Raw genomic sequence first — 14453 nt, forward strand, 5'->3', positions numbered from 1 at the left:
TGGCGCTCTGCATTTTCCCTGGCTATTGGCCATGTGGGACGCAAGCGTCCCTCCTACCCCAGAGAGGTTTTTAAACAAATGCAAATGCAGCTACTTCATTGTTGTTTTCTGGCTGCACTGTTTGACATGACTGTAAGTTAGCCGTAAGTTGGCTAGCTAGCAAGCAAGGGATAAGAACGTTGCCAGCCAGTATGGCAATGGAGCATTTAGAACAAACGACTGTGTCATGTCCATATATACAGAAGAAAAAGACTGAACGACTGGGTCGTGTCTTTGGTAACCGAACCGATAATACGAACGACCAGCCAGCTCGGGTAGCAACCCTAGATTTGTGTCGGGACTATATCCGTGGAAGGATGAAATAGTATGAATAAATTCATCAAAATAACGTTTTTAATGAAAATAGTATAAAGCCGATGTTTGGAGGATATATTGGCAACACCCGTGCCAATATATCCTCCAAACACCGGCTTCTCTGGCATTATCACTTCATTATTCCTTGTGTTATTATTTCTTATTCTTCTCTCTGCGTTGTTGTGAAGGGCCCATCAGTAAACTTTCACTCCTAGTCTATGCTGGTTGTTTACAAAGCATATGTCAAATCACATATGATTTTAATTTATTTGACAAACACACCGTTCCTATTTTCTAGTTGTTTACTAATTTGTCACTCATTTAAGCTTTTGTTACCCTTAAGTACCTCTCTCAGAGCATTTCCCCAGATCCCCCCCTCTCTGCAGACCCGACACCCCCCACATACAACCCGGCCAGCGCAGTCGTTAGCCACACAGTGCTAAAGGTGGTAAAGCTGGAGGGAGGGGTTGGTCGGCAAGGGGGGAGTGAGCATTGCTCACCCGGAGCAATCGGATGAAAACGCAGTGCAGATGTAATTTGTTTTCAATGGCTGTTTCAAAAGAATAATTGTGGTGACACTGGCCAATCGATATTATGGATTTTTGTTTCCGAGTGCAGTGTGTGTGTGGTGCTAAGAGTAGGCAGGAAATACAACACTGCAGCCCGAATACAATAAAAATGGATTGAGGGTCTGTGGGTATTTGTAGGGCTGGTAGCCATCACTGGGCCACGGACATCATTGGTGGGATTACTAAACGTGTCCTCTGGGCTGCCTGCCCTGCTCGCTGTGAATGTGTGGCTGCATTTACTCCTGTTCCTCTCCCCTGCTAGTCTTTCAGGAAGAAAAACATTGACTACACTTGAATAAACTCACTTAAGATGAGGGAGAAAACACTGAGTCCCCTAAGCTCAGGGAAACAGTATGGGGACTTGAGGAGAGGGATCAACCGTGGGACTGCCTGGTCTATCGTTTCTAGCTACACAGGCTTGTTCTGCAGGCTGGCGTGCATGTGTGCGTTCATGTGCCTGTGTGCATGTGTGTGAGGGATGGATGTTTTTGTTTGTGTTATGTGACATACTGTGGTGTGTTGGAGACTGCAGTAGGATACAATACGGATGGAATCACCATCTACAGTGGGGCAACGTCAATAGTAAATTCAAATTTGGTATATGGTATCGTCATGCACATGCTTTGATATGCAAATGAGCAAATCAACAATTTGTATGATTTTGAGTGTCTTCACCAGCTGAAATTAATTTGAAGAGATTAAAATATAATTTGGTGTTGTTGACCCCCTTACTTGAACATCATGTTATGTCTCCTATTGAATTACGTTACACGATGTATCATTGAATGTTGTGAGTATCCCAGCTCATGGAAGGGAGACAGCTTCCATGTATTGATGCTCGTTGTACCAAAGAATAGCCCTGGCTTTAAAAGAAACCTGGGCCTTCCTGCTACCCTGTTCTGTGTTAGCTATCTAACCTCTATCCTCCTCTTGATAAGGCACCTGCATGCTTCCTTTCCTCAGACCACCTATTCATTTAGCATGCAAGGCCAGATTCGTCCACAGCTGCCTGATGTTTTATACAAACCTCGCCCTCTTTATAGATCTGTGTCTGTCTTTTAATGAACAGATGAAACTAATGAACGTGAATTATCCATTTAATTAAAATAATTAAAGCCAAATAGATCAACCAAAGCATTCAAGCATAAAAGTATTATTTGTAGAATAAATACATACATGTTTTTTTAAAACCAAATACCGGTATGCCACCTTTTGAAATAATGATGAATATCGGCCTCAGCTTCATTTATCTGCCAAGATTTCGAGTGCAGTCTGTCAAAAAGCGATGGAATATTTACTTTCAACACATATAATATAAAATACAGGTTTATATGAGGCACTATTAGCCAAATGTTCTTTGTAATTCACCATGCTTATTAGACACTTTTGGGAATAATGTAATACTTTCTTTGCTTTACTGCCATACTGTATATGTATATGCAGAACTAAAAAGGTGTTTTCCCTTGGTAGTTAGCTGTGTTGGTAGCATCAGATGGGGGTGATTTGTCTCTCTCCTCCCCCCAGCAGTGTCCTTAGGCCCTTCCCTAAATGGTCTCTCTGTATGGCCAGTTTGCGCATTTGCCTCATCGGGCACTAGAATTTTCCTGGCGTCTGGGCAATGTAGTCAGGAGCACTTCTAATTTATGTGAGGTAGAGTGGTGGGGGGGTCGTTGAAGTGGGACAAGCTGTGGTGTTGGAGGTGTGTGGGGTGGGGATTGCTTGGCAGTGGGGGTGTTTAACACTAGAGAACATCATTCCTCTCTAATCCCCCACTTGAGTTTACATGTATGCAATATCTCTCTCTCTCTCTCTCTCTCTCTCTCTCTCTCTCTCTCTCTCTCTCTCTCTCTCTCTCTCTCTCTCTCTCTCTCTCTCTCTCTCTCTCTCTCTCTCTCTCTCTCTCTCTCTCTCTCTCTCTCTCTGCAGTATTTCCTCTCTCTGCAGTATTTCCCTGCTGCTGACCACCAGAGACACAGGCCTGATTTATAAGCATGGCCCCAGCTCCTGTCCACTGCCTGACTGCTTCCACAATGGAGAAATGTCCCCTTTTTTAAAAACAGCACTGAGAACCTAGAGAATGGGGGGTACATTATAGCATGACTCCCTAATACAGTGTCGTGTCTTCTGTTTTCAGACTCCCTGTCTACCTCTCCTCCTCTCTCAATCCCTCTCTTTTGGATTCCTTCATGTTCTCAGTGTAGAGCTCAATGTAGGGGCGACAGGTAGCCTAGTGGTTAGAGCGTTGGACTAGTTAACCGAAAGGTTGCTAGATCGAATTCCTGAGCTGACAAGGTAAGAATCTGTCATTCTGCCCCTGAACAAGGCAGTTAACCCACTGGCTGTCATTGTAAATAATCATTTGTTCTCAACTGACTTGCCTAAATGTAAAATAAGTCCAGATGTTTGATCTAACGATGCCTTGTTGGATTAACATGAAATATAGGCTAGCACATTCATTATAATTAACATTTTTCTCTACTTCTTTTAAGTATCGCTATCCCCTTAATCCATCTTAACCCAATGCACAATGTTGAAGCTGGAGATGCTCTGAGCGGGTACTTTTCATATGGGTTAACATACTGCTAAGTATGAAAGAAGCATTGCAGATTGCTATCATCAGTGGTGGACAGCAGAGGGTTAATGTTCCCCTCATAATATAGAGACAAGTGCCTGTGTGTATTAGCCACTTCCCTACGAGTGGCTTCTGGCATATCATCAAATGCACAGGACCAGCAAATCTAGATTACCTTGATATTAGTCCTGTGGTTGGTATGTGTCCCTTAACGTTGACATTTAAAAAAAAAAATCATTGTGGCCCCTAGATCAAAATGATTACAGGACAGATGGCCCAATCCACCTCTGCCCAAGGAGAATCTGTAAAGGCTACATAGTAAAATAGCATTCTAGCATCAGGAAGATAACTTTTGTACTGCAGAGAGGGTGAAAAGAAATCCTGACAATCTTAGAATATTTTCCCAACACGGCAGATGTGTTTGATTCAGTTTTATAGTATGCTTGCACTGTGGACCCGTGTGTTTTTGCATCCTGCTTGGTGGTGAGCGGTGTGGAAGACTCCATCCAACCCACTGTCGCCCCATGCTGCTCTGTGGCTTTGCAGAAACCTTTGTCTAATTGCAAGTGGGATGAAATGATTCTAGTGTGGCTGACAGGTGAGAAGCAGCTGGAGCGTGACCAGAGAGAGATTTCTCTAGCGGCCTGGCGAGGGCCATTCCTGCTTAGATACACCCCCTTCTCCAGGGACCCCCCATACACACACAAGCTGACATATGATATAGTTAGACACCAACACTGTCACACTCACATATTAAGACAGACAAACAGTCACTTCCATACCAAGGTGAAGCCCCAGCTCCTGGGTACTGAGATCATGTTGAAAATTCGGATGCCTTTTCTGCTTCTACATTTAACTCCGGTATGATCAGGCCCCGGAGCCAATTAGAAGTCCCCTAGAGGCTAGGCAACAGGGACAGGTCAAAGAGAGAGAGAGTGAAAGAGCCATGCTCAGCCCCAGCAAGCCCCTCCACCCTGCCTGCTCTCAGGGCAGTTCTTTGTAGTAAAACGCTGGCACATATAGTATTGATTTTCATTTAGATAACTTAATGTTCACAGACAATCCGCACCCCCCAACACGGGCCAAACTTAGATCTACGAGCTTGCCTCCCTGTAATCTACCGCCATTTCTCTTCTCTCGTTTTTTTTGGATTCATTTTTCCTAAACTTAACTGATTCGGAATGGGAAGATATAAATGAAAAGTGCAGGCTGCATCGATCAATCACACGCCGCGCAAACATCCCCACCGGCCTTTCTCAACATCCTATTACCACCGGGTAGTTGGCCAGTCAAACGGGGATAAAAATTACTCCGAAAACATCATAAGTTAGGCTTGATTTGTCGAGCAAGGAGCCTGACAATTTGGTGAGACTTATATACCCAGGCCAGCGCTGAAAATCAGGCTTGTTATGGCTCAGGACTTCTATAAAGATTGTTCATTTCATATAAAACAGCTACCTGTGCTGAGAGCTGTGAGAGGAAGAGTGATGTACAGTAGGGTATAAATACAGTGGACAATCTATTTGTCTGGCCCTGCCTGGCTGGCTGTGATGGAAGCTGAGGCTGGCCAGGGCCTTAGTTGTGTTACAGGCAACGGGGGGGCCGGGGTGGAGGTTGAGGTGACGGCCATCATCTCTCTGCGTCGGATAAGATGAGATAAGGCGCTGATGTGTGACCGTTGGCATCGCGGCGGACCCTGCCCACCACCAGGGCGGTAATGAGGGGGAAGGAGCGGGGACTCGTCTCGACACGCCGCGACGCACTCACAGCCACAGTGTTAAGTGGTGGCCATGCTCTCGCTTGGCCCTCCCAGCCCCCGATTGGAATTAATGCTCTACTGACTAGTTACTGCAGAGGGATTGCATGACGTTTTTCTGCTTTATTGTCCTACTTAAAAATATTTTAAAAACAGGCACGCAAGCGAGCATGTGCACACATGCACAAACGTACAGTTATCATTTTTGGATTTACAATATGACGTTGTTTATTTGATGTAGGATTCAAAAACATGTTTGGTCATGAATGCATCCACTTGCTCTTAAATTCAATTATGCAACACAAAAGAAGCACCCACCGAACCAACAATATCATGCCAATACCAGTGGTGTCGTGTGATGGATGTGTTATGAATCATTCACAGACATGGTATCTGAGGCAGTAGGGATTGAGATGGGGGAAAAAATCCTCCCTCAGCCTAGTTCCTTTGAGTTGTGCGCCATTTCGCTATGACACTTATAAGGGCAACACTTTACAAGTGCAATAACGGGTCAGTGCTTGCCAGATAGTGAGCCAATATTTACCTCCAGTTATTAACTGTTTATAAATGCACTGACAAACGCTTATAAGATGAACCCCTATGTATCATTATGCAACCTTATTTTCAATGGTTGCACAGTTGAACAATAGTTTGTTTCTCACTTTTGTGTGTGATGCTTTGCTGCTCTTTCCCAGTAACAGTAAAGGTTGGTTTTCATGATGTGTCTTGACCCACGTTGGAAACCATGATGTCCAGGCCGAACCCACATCCCAGACATGATTCAATCATTCCTAACACATTACCCCTTACCAGACTATATCAACACCCGTACCACTTCTCTGTGATTGTCCATGTATGGTGAACTCTCTGGTGTGTAATGATGAAGTCTAACACCTTAGTTAGGGGAAATAGTGGAGGAGGTGTACTCTACAAATGTTCAATATTTCGATCTTCGTACCCACCACTCATTGTCTGAACCTGTTTAACAGAAATACTGAATCTTCTCTCATGTCGTGTGTGATGAGTACCCAACTACGGCCTATAAGTATATCTAAGTTCTGAGTGAACTCTCAAATAATCTCGAAATTGTTATTATTTTTTTATTTAACCTTTATTTAACTAGGCAAGCCAGTTAAGAACAAATTCTAATTTACAATGAACGCCTAGGAACAGTGGGTTACGTGCCTTGTTCAGGGGCAGAACGACAGATTTTCACCTTCAGCTCTGGGATTCGATCTGGCAACCTTTCGGTTACTGGCCCAACGGTCAATCCAGTAGGCTACCTGCCGCCCTTTTACCAACATCTACAGTATAATTGCTAAAAGAATAGCTTATTTTAAAGTGGTAGAACTATGAACAATTATAAATGAGTCATAAACATTTATAACTGCTGAAAGAATACCTTATTTTAAAGTGGCAGACCTATAAACATTTATAGATTAGTTACTAGCATGTATAACTGCTAAAAGTGCAAAACCGATGAACATGTATTAATGAGTTTTAAAAAAAATATTTGTATTATTTATTACTAAAAACACAAGTAAGGGGTAACATTAAAGTATTAGAACATGAAGGACAAACAATACAGCATCAAGACACTATCAAACATGTTTCCGTATTTCCGAAACTGAGCCATCCTTATGTGTGAGGGTGCGTGTGCATGATAGTGATATAAAATATAGTTTCCTTTTTCATGATCCCAATCTTGTGAAACCCGAACCCTCCAAATCCCCCCACAGTTCCCCAATAGTTGCCCCTCAACCCCCCCCGGAAAAAAATAAATAAAATACAATTAATTCCATTCCCCACTCTCTAGTACCCCCAATGCACCAACAACCCCCCCAAAAAAAAAGACAGAAGAAAACAGCAAACGACAGCAAACAATACAGTGTATATATATATATATAAAACAAAGGACAACAAGGACAACTGAAATCATAACAGAAATGCCAACTGTATATGTTTGTATGCATTTCTGGCACTATTACATGTATGTGTGTTCTTGTATGCGTTTGTTTGAATGAGAGTGTGTGTATATGCATGTGTACAAACACCTACACGGCATCAGTCTCAGGCAAACCGGCATTAGTTGTAAAAACACTGACACTTAGTGTCATTCAAATGTACTTTTTGTTATGTTTTATTTGGACTTTTATTCTCCCTATATCTTTTGACCATTATTCTCTCTCTCACACAACAACTCCACTCCCACTTGTCTCCATGTCACGCCTTGGTCATTGTATCTTGTGTTTTTGTTATATGTTTGGGTAGGCCAGGGTGTGACATGGGTTTATATGTTGTATTTCGTATTAGGGTTTGTATTAATTGGGAGTGTGTATTATTAGGGGTGTGTCTAGTTAGGCTTGGCTGCCTGAGGTGATTCCTAATTGGAGTCAGTTGATTCTCGTTGTCTCGGATTGGGAACCGTATTTAGGTAGCTTGAGTGCGCGTTGTATTTCGTGGGCGATTGTACCTGTCTTTGTGTTAGTCACCAGATAGGCTGTAATTTGTTTCACTTGTTTGTTGTTTTTGTATTTTCAATTATTTCATGTACCGCTTTATCTTTATTAAAGGTCATGAGTAACCTACACGCTGCATTTCGGTCTGACTTTGTACGAACAACAGATGAAGATCATTACAGAATCACCCACCATTCACAGACCGAGCACGTTATGGAATCGAAAAGGAAAGCACTGTTATACAGAGCGAGAACCGAAGGTAACGGAAAGCGCAAGTATGAGGAGGCAGCACTGCAACTCGTTGGAAACCGGAAAGTCACCCCAAAAAATGTATTGGGGGGGGGCTTAGGGAGAGTATGGCTGAGTCAGGAGATAAACCTGAGCCAACTCTCCTTGTTCATCGTGAGGAGCCAAGGAGGAGACCTGAACCAGAGCCAGTGTTAGAGGTGAGCGAAGCAGAGACTGTGAAGGAGTTAATGGGGAAAGTGGAGTGGAGAGTAAATGAGGGAGTTGCTAGCTTGGTGCTATAGATATAATATTCGTCCGACGGATCGTGTCGGGGATTTAATAGCACCTGAGTTAGCGCTCTATACTCAACCTGAGGTGCGTGTTAGTCAGCTGGTGAAGTTGGTGCCAGCCTCACGCACCAGGCCTCCTGTGCACATCCCTAGCCTTGCACGTCCTGTGCCTACACTGCTCTCAAGATCTCCAGTACGTCTTCACGGTCTAGCCCATCCTGTGCCACCTCCACACACCAGTCCTCCCTGTGCTCACCGTTGGGCTAGAGAGACCGGGCAGGCACCGTGTTATGCTATGGAGCACACAGTGTTTTCAGTGCGGGAGCATAGCCCGGTGAGGCACATACCAGCTCTTCCTATTGGCCGGGCTAGAGTGGGCATCGAGCCAGGTAAGCTTGGGCAGGCTCGGTGCTCAAGAGCTCCAGTGCGCCTGCACGGTCCGGTCTATCCAGAGCCACCTATACACACCAGTCCTCCGGTAGCAGCTCCCCGCACCAGGCTTCCTGTGCGTGTCCTCGCGCCAGTACCACCAGTTCCAGCACCACGCACCAGGCCTCCAGTGCGCATCGCCTGTTCAGCACAGCCAGTGCTTTTCTCCCCTCCTGTGCTATCGGAGTCTCCAGCCTGTTCAGCGCAGCCAGAGCCTAACTCCTCTCCTGCTAGTCTCCTGTCTGTCCAGCGCCACCTCAGTCGGCAGCGCGTCCAGTGCGCATCGCCTGTTCAGCACAGCCAGTGCTTTTCTCCCCTCCTGCGCTGCCGGAGTCTCCCGCTTGTTTAGCACAACCAGAGCTGTTCTCTTCTCCTGCGCTGCCAGAGTCTCCTGTCTGTCCAGCACCACCAGTGCTCCCAGTCGGCCCAGCGCGTCCAGTGCGCCTCGCCTGTTCAGCGCAGCCAGAGCCTTTCTCCTCTCCTGCGCTGCCGGAGTCTCCTGTCTGCCCAGCGCCGCCAGTCGGCCCAGCGTCACCAGTCTGCCAGGATCCGCCAGAAGTGCCAGTCTGCCAGGATCCGCCAGAAGTGCCAGTCTACCAAGATCTTCTAGATCGGCCAGACAACCTTAATCATTCAGGTCCACCAGCCAGCCAGGATTTACCGGAGCCTACTACCTGCCTGAGCTTCCTCTCAGTACTGAGCTTCCTCTCAGTACTAGGCTCCCTCTCTGTACTGGGCTCCCTCTCAGTACCGAGCTTCCTCTCAGTACCGGGCTTCCTCTCAGTACCGGGCTTCCCCTCAGTACCGGGCTTCCCCTCAGTACCGGGCTTCCCCTCAGTACCGGGCTGCTTCGGTCCCGGGCTGCCCCTCTGTCCCGGGCTGCCCCTCTGTCCCGGGCTGCCCCTCTATCCCGAGTTGCCCCTCTATCCCGAGTTGCCCCTCTATCCCGAGCTGCCCCTCTGTCCCGAGTTGCCCCTCTGTCCCGAGTTGCCCCTCTGTCCCGAGCTGCCCCTCTGTCCCGAGCTGCCCCTCTGTCCCGAGCTGCCCCTCGGTCCCGAGCTGCCCCTCGGTCCCGAGCTGCCCCTCGGTCCCGAGCTGCCCCTCGGTCCCGAGCTGCCCCTCAGTTATGTGGGGATCAGGGTGAGGACTATTAGGCCATGGTCGGCGGAGAAGGTGGATTATCCTAGGACGCGAATGGTAGGAACTAGGACATTTATGGAGTGGGGTCCACGTCCCGAGCCAGAACCGCCACCATGGACAGACGCCCACCCGGACCCTCCCTATGCTCTTGAGGTGCGTCCCGGAGTCCGCACCTTAGGGGGGGGGTTCTGTCACGCCTTGGTCATTGTATCTTGTGTTTTTGTTATATGTTTGTGTAGGCCAGGGTGTGACATGGGTTTATATGTTGTATTTCGTATTAGGGTTTGTATTAATTGGGAGTGTGTATTATTAGGGGTGTGTCTAGTTAGGCTTGGCTGCCTGAGGCGATTCCTAATTGGAGTCAGCTGATTCTAGTTGTCTCGGATTGGGAACCATATTTAGGTAGCTTGAGTGCGCGTTGTATTTCGTGGGCGATTGTACCTGTCTTTGTGTTAGTCACCAGATAGGCTGTAATTTGTTTCACTTGTTTGTTGTTTTTGTATTTTCAATTATTTCATGTACCGCTTTATCTTTATTAAAGGTCATGAGTAACCTACACGCTGCATTTCGGTCTGACTTTCTACGAACAACAGACGAAGATCATTACACTCCAATTCCACATACCAACCCTCAGCTTCCCTCAGGCCATCCCATCTATCTCTACTGGGACACCCACTTCGTGTTTCTATTCAACACATATCTTTCAACTATGCTATGACGTTTAACGTACAATTTCAATGACTTAACGTTTTTAACCTCTTCAACCTATGGGGGCGCTATGTCATTATTGGATTTAAAGAACGTGCCCGTTTTTATAAGCGCAATATTTTGTCACGAAAAGATGCTCGACTATGCATATAATTGGCAGCTTTGGAAAGAAAACACTCTGACATTTTCAAAACTGCAAAGATATTATCTGTCAGTGCCACAGAACTCATGCTACAGGCGAAACCAAGATGAAACCTCAAACAGGAAATGAGCAGAATTTTTGAGGCTCTGTTTCCCATCGTCTCCTTATATTGCTGTGAATGTGTGATGAATGAACCTAAGCTTTCTGCCGTTCGTCCAAGATGTCTGCAGCATTGTGACATATTTGTAGGCAAATCATTGGAAGATTGGCCATAAGAGACTACATTTGCCAGGGGTCCGCCCGGTGTCCTTTGTCTAAATTGTTGCGTAATCTTCAGCTGCATTCATTTTGCCATGCGATTCAGAGGGGAAAGGACACTTCCACGAACCATATATCATCGAAGAGATATGTGAAAAACACCTTGAGGATTGGTTCTAAACAATGTTTGCCATGTTTCAGTCGATATTATGGAGTTAATTTGGAAAAAAGTTTGGCATTTGGATAACTGAATTTTCGTTTTTTTTTGGTAGCCAAACGTGACGCACCAAACAGACCGATTTCTCCTGCACAATTAATCTTTCAGGAAAACTGAACATTTGCTATCTAACTGAGAGTCTCCTCATTGAAAACATCCGAAGTTCTTTAAAGGTAAATGATTTATTTGAATGTTTTTCTGGTTTTTGTGAAAATGTTGCCTGCTGATGCTAACGCTAAATGCGAATGCTAAATGCTAACGCGAAATGCTAAATGCTAGTTTTGCTTTGGTTGAGAAGCATATTTTTGAAAATCTGAGATGACAGTGTTGTTAACAAAAGGCTAAGCTTGAGAGCTAGCATATTGATTTCATTTCATTTGCGATTTTCATGAATAGCTAACGTTGAGTTATGGTAATGTGCTTGAGGCTGTATTCACGATCCCGGATCCGGATCCGGGATGGCTCGACGCAAGAAGTTAAATGGCCAAATTAAATTACCAAATGTATCTTTACAACATGAATTATACATGAATTATTGCTGAAAAGATACCTTTTAAAGAAACTGGGAACTTACTAATTATTTATGATTGATTTACCAATATTTATAACTTCTGAAAGACACCTTAAAAGGAATTGGAAACCCAGTAACACATTATTTGGATATTTTTGTTGATGCTCTATCTATCAGTAACATGTCAACTGCATGTCTGTTGACTTTCAACAATAATGTGTCTGTGGTCCATCTACAGATGTCCAACAAACTATCTGTAGGACTATCAGCAGCATTTCAACATAATGGCGTTAGCATTTCGGTAGCATCTCAAAAGTATATTGCTTCATTTTCAACAAGGTAGTCAATAGTCCATCTGTAGATGCTCAACAAACAATCAAGAGACTATCAGCAGCATCTCAGCTGCATATCAGTTACATCTTAACAGCGTATTTGTTATCATTCGAGTAACTATCAGTAGATATGCCTTGAAACTATCCAAATAAAGTGAGACACAAGTTGAGCTTAGTTGATGGTCTACAAAAAATGCATCAACGGATGAGTATGTTCAGTATATTTACTAACACTCTAGGAACCCTCTGTAGATGCATTGGAACTATCTAAATACAGTGAAAGAATGCTCAATTAAGTTAATATGCAATAATCACTCAACACATTGAAATGTGCAACTATTGTTGCCATGATTGAAATGACCTTTTGAGACTGAAGCACCTGGGAAATTAAATCAAGAGGGAAACAAACAATTGCAATGCTTAAACGTGTCTTTCCTGTTGGTGATGAAGAAACGCATCAGAGGCATAATGTTGAAATCAATCTTCTATAAAAAATCACAACATTTTCTATCAACATTAAACCTCTTAGCGCACGGATCCCGTTATCGGGATCAAAATCGACAACATCCGGTGAAGCTGGAGCGAGCCAAATTAAAATGACAAAATTGTAATATTAAACATTCATGAACATACATGTGTCTTACATCATTTAAAAGCTTAAAAAAAGGCTTTACTGCAAAAGCATACCATGCGATTATCTGAGGACAGCGCCCTACATCAAAATACTTTTTCATACCAGCACAGGCATCACAAAATCCCAAATAGCGATAAAATAAATCACTTATCTTTGAAGATGTTCCTCTGTTTGCAATCTCAAGGGTCCCAGCTACACAATGAATGGTTGTTTTGTTTGATGAAGTCATGTTTTATATCCCAAAAATGTCAGTTCAGTTGGTGCGCTTGATTCAGTAATCCACTCACAAACGAACCCCAAAATTTTACAGTAAAGTTCATCCAAACAAGTCAAACGATGTTTGTAATTAATCCTCAGGTACTCCAAAATCTAAACAAAAGATCCAATTTAAGACGGAGAATAGTATGTTCAATAGGGAAGATAAATATCGAAGAGCGCGCACCTCATTCACGCGTGCAACAATACTACTTTTCTAATGAGAGACACCTTGGGAAAAACTACAACTACTCGCTCGTTTTTCAAAAAACAAGCTTGAAACCCTTTCTAAAGACTGTTGACATCTAGTGGAAGCCATGGGAACTGCAATCTGGGAGCTATTTATTTGTATATCCCATAGACCAGCATTGAAATGGCCTGTGACATAAAAAAAACTATTCTGGATGGATTTTCCTTGGTTTTTCGCCTGCCATATCAGTTCTGTTATACTCACAGACATTATTTTAACATATCCTAGCTTCTGGGCCTGAGTAACAGGCAGTTTACTTTGGGCATGTCATTCATCCGAACACTTCCGAACACTGCCAGTGCATCAGGGTGTTGCCTGAGAAGAGAGTAAGTGTGAGAGAGAGATATTGCAACTTCAAGGTAGTTTAATTCAACCAGTGCAAAGGTTTTTGTCTTGTTTCTACCAAGCTGTTTGCTATAGCTGTAAGGACCCGGCCACGAACCCGGGTCTCCGGAGTGAGAAACAGTCACCAAACCAACCGAGCCACGAATAGTCAGCAGAACCCAGAAGATGAGGCAGACACAGCAGTACTTGAGACGGTGTATTTAATGAAGTAAAAAGTGAAGTTCTTCAGGAAAACATGTAACTCCACAATCTCAAAAGGAGTTCCACAAGAACAAAGGCAATCCTCCAAGACAAAAAGGCAAATCCACAAGGTGGAAGGCACAGCACAAAAAGCCTCAAAAGATACTTAAAAACAAACAAACAAGAACAAAAACCAGAACTCCACAAGAGAGTCCATCGGGATCAACAAGAGCTCACAAAATAACAGAACTCCACAAGAGAGTCCACCGGGATCAACAAGAGCTCACAGAGTACTAGGGCTGGGTGCTAACATACAAACACAGAGCAAAGAACTGAGTAAAACAAAGGGTTTAAATACAATCAGGGGAAACGAGGCACAGGTGCAAATAATAATGGGGATCAAGGGAAAACAAAAGGTCAAAAGGCACAATGGGGGCATCTAGTGACCAAAAACAGGAACAACCCTGGCAAAATCCTGACAATAGCTAGCTAAAGCTAACAAGCAGCTATGTAGAAACAAAATAAAACAACCAACTAGTTAGCTGACTATATACAGCTGAACGCTGCAACTATTTCCATGAGACAGAGAGCAATCATTCAAGCAATCATTCTGTCAGGCAAGAAATGTTGTGCGTAGGTAAATTAGGGCTGAGCTCACAAAGCATCAACCTCAGCTGTCAGTTTCACTAGCTAGCCATACAGACAACCAGCTAACTAGCCACTGAAATGAAAGCTAGAGTAATTCATCTGTTGGGTTTAGGTTATGGTTTGTCATGTTTGCTAGGTGCAGATAGTCATAGGCTAAACATTGCCTTGTTTTCCTA

The sequence above is a fragment of the Oncorhynchus gorbuscha genome, linkage group LG05 (genome assembly GCF_021184085.1).
Source record: "Oncorhynchus gorbuscha isolate QuinsamMale2020 ecotype Even-year linkage group LG05, OgorEven_v1.0, whole genome shotgun sequence".
Taxonomy (NCBI): Eukaryota; Metazoa; Chordata; class Actinopteri; order Salmoniformes; family Salmonidae; genus Oncorhynchus; species Oncorhynchus gorbuscha.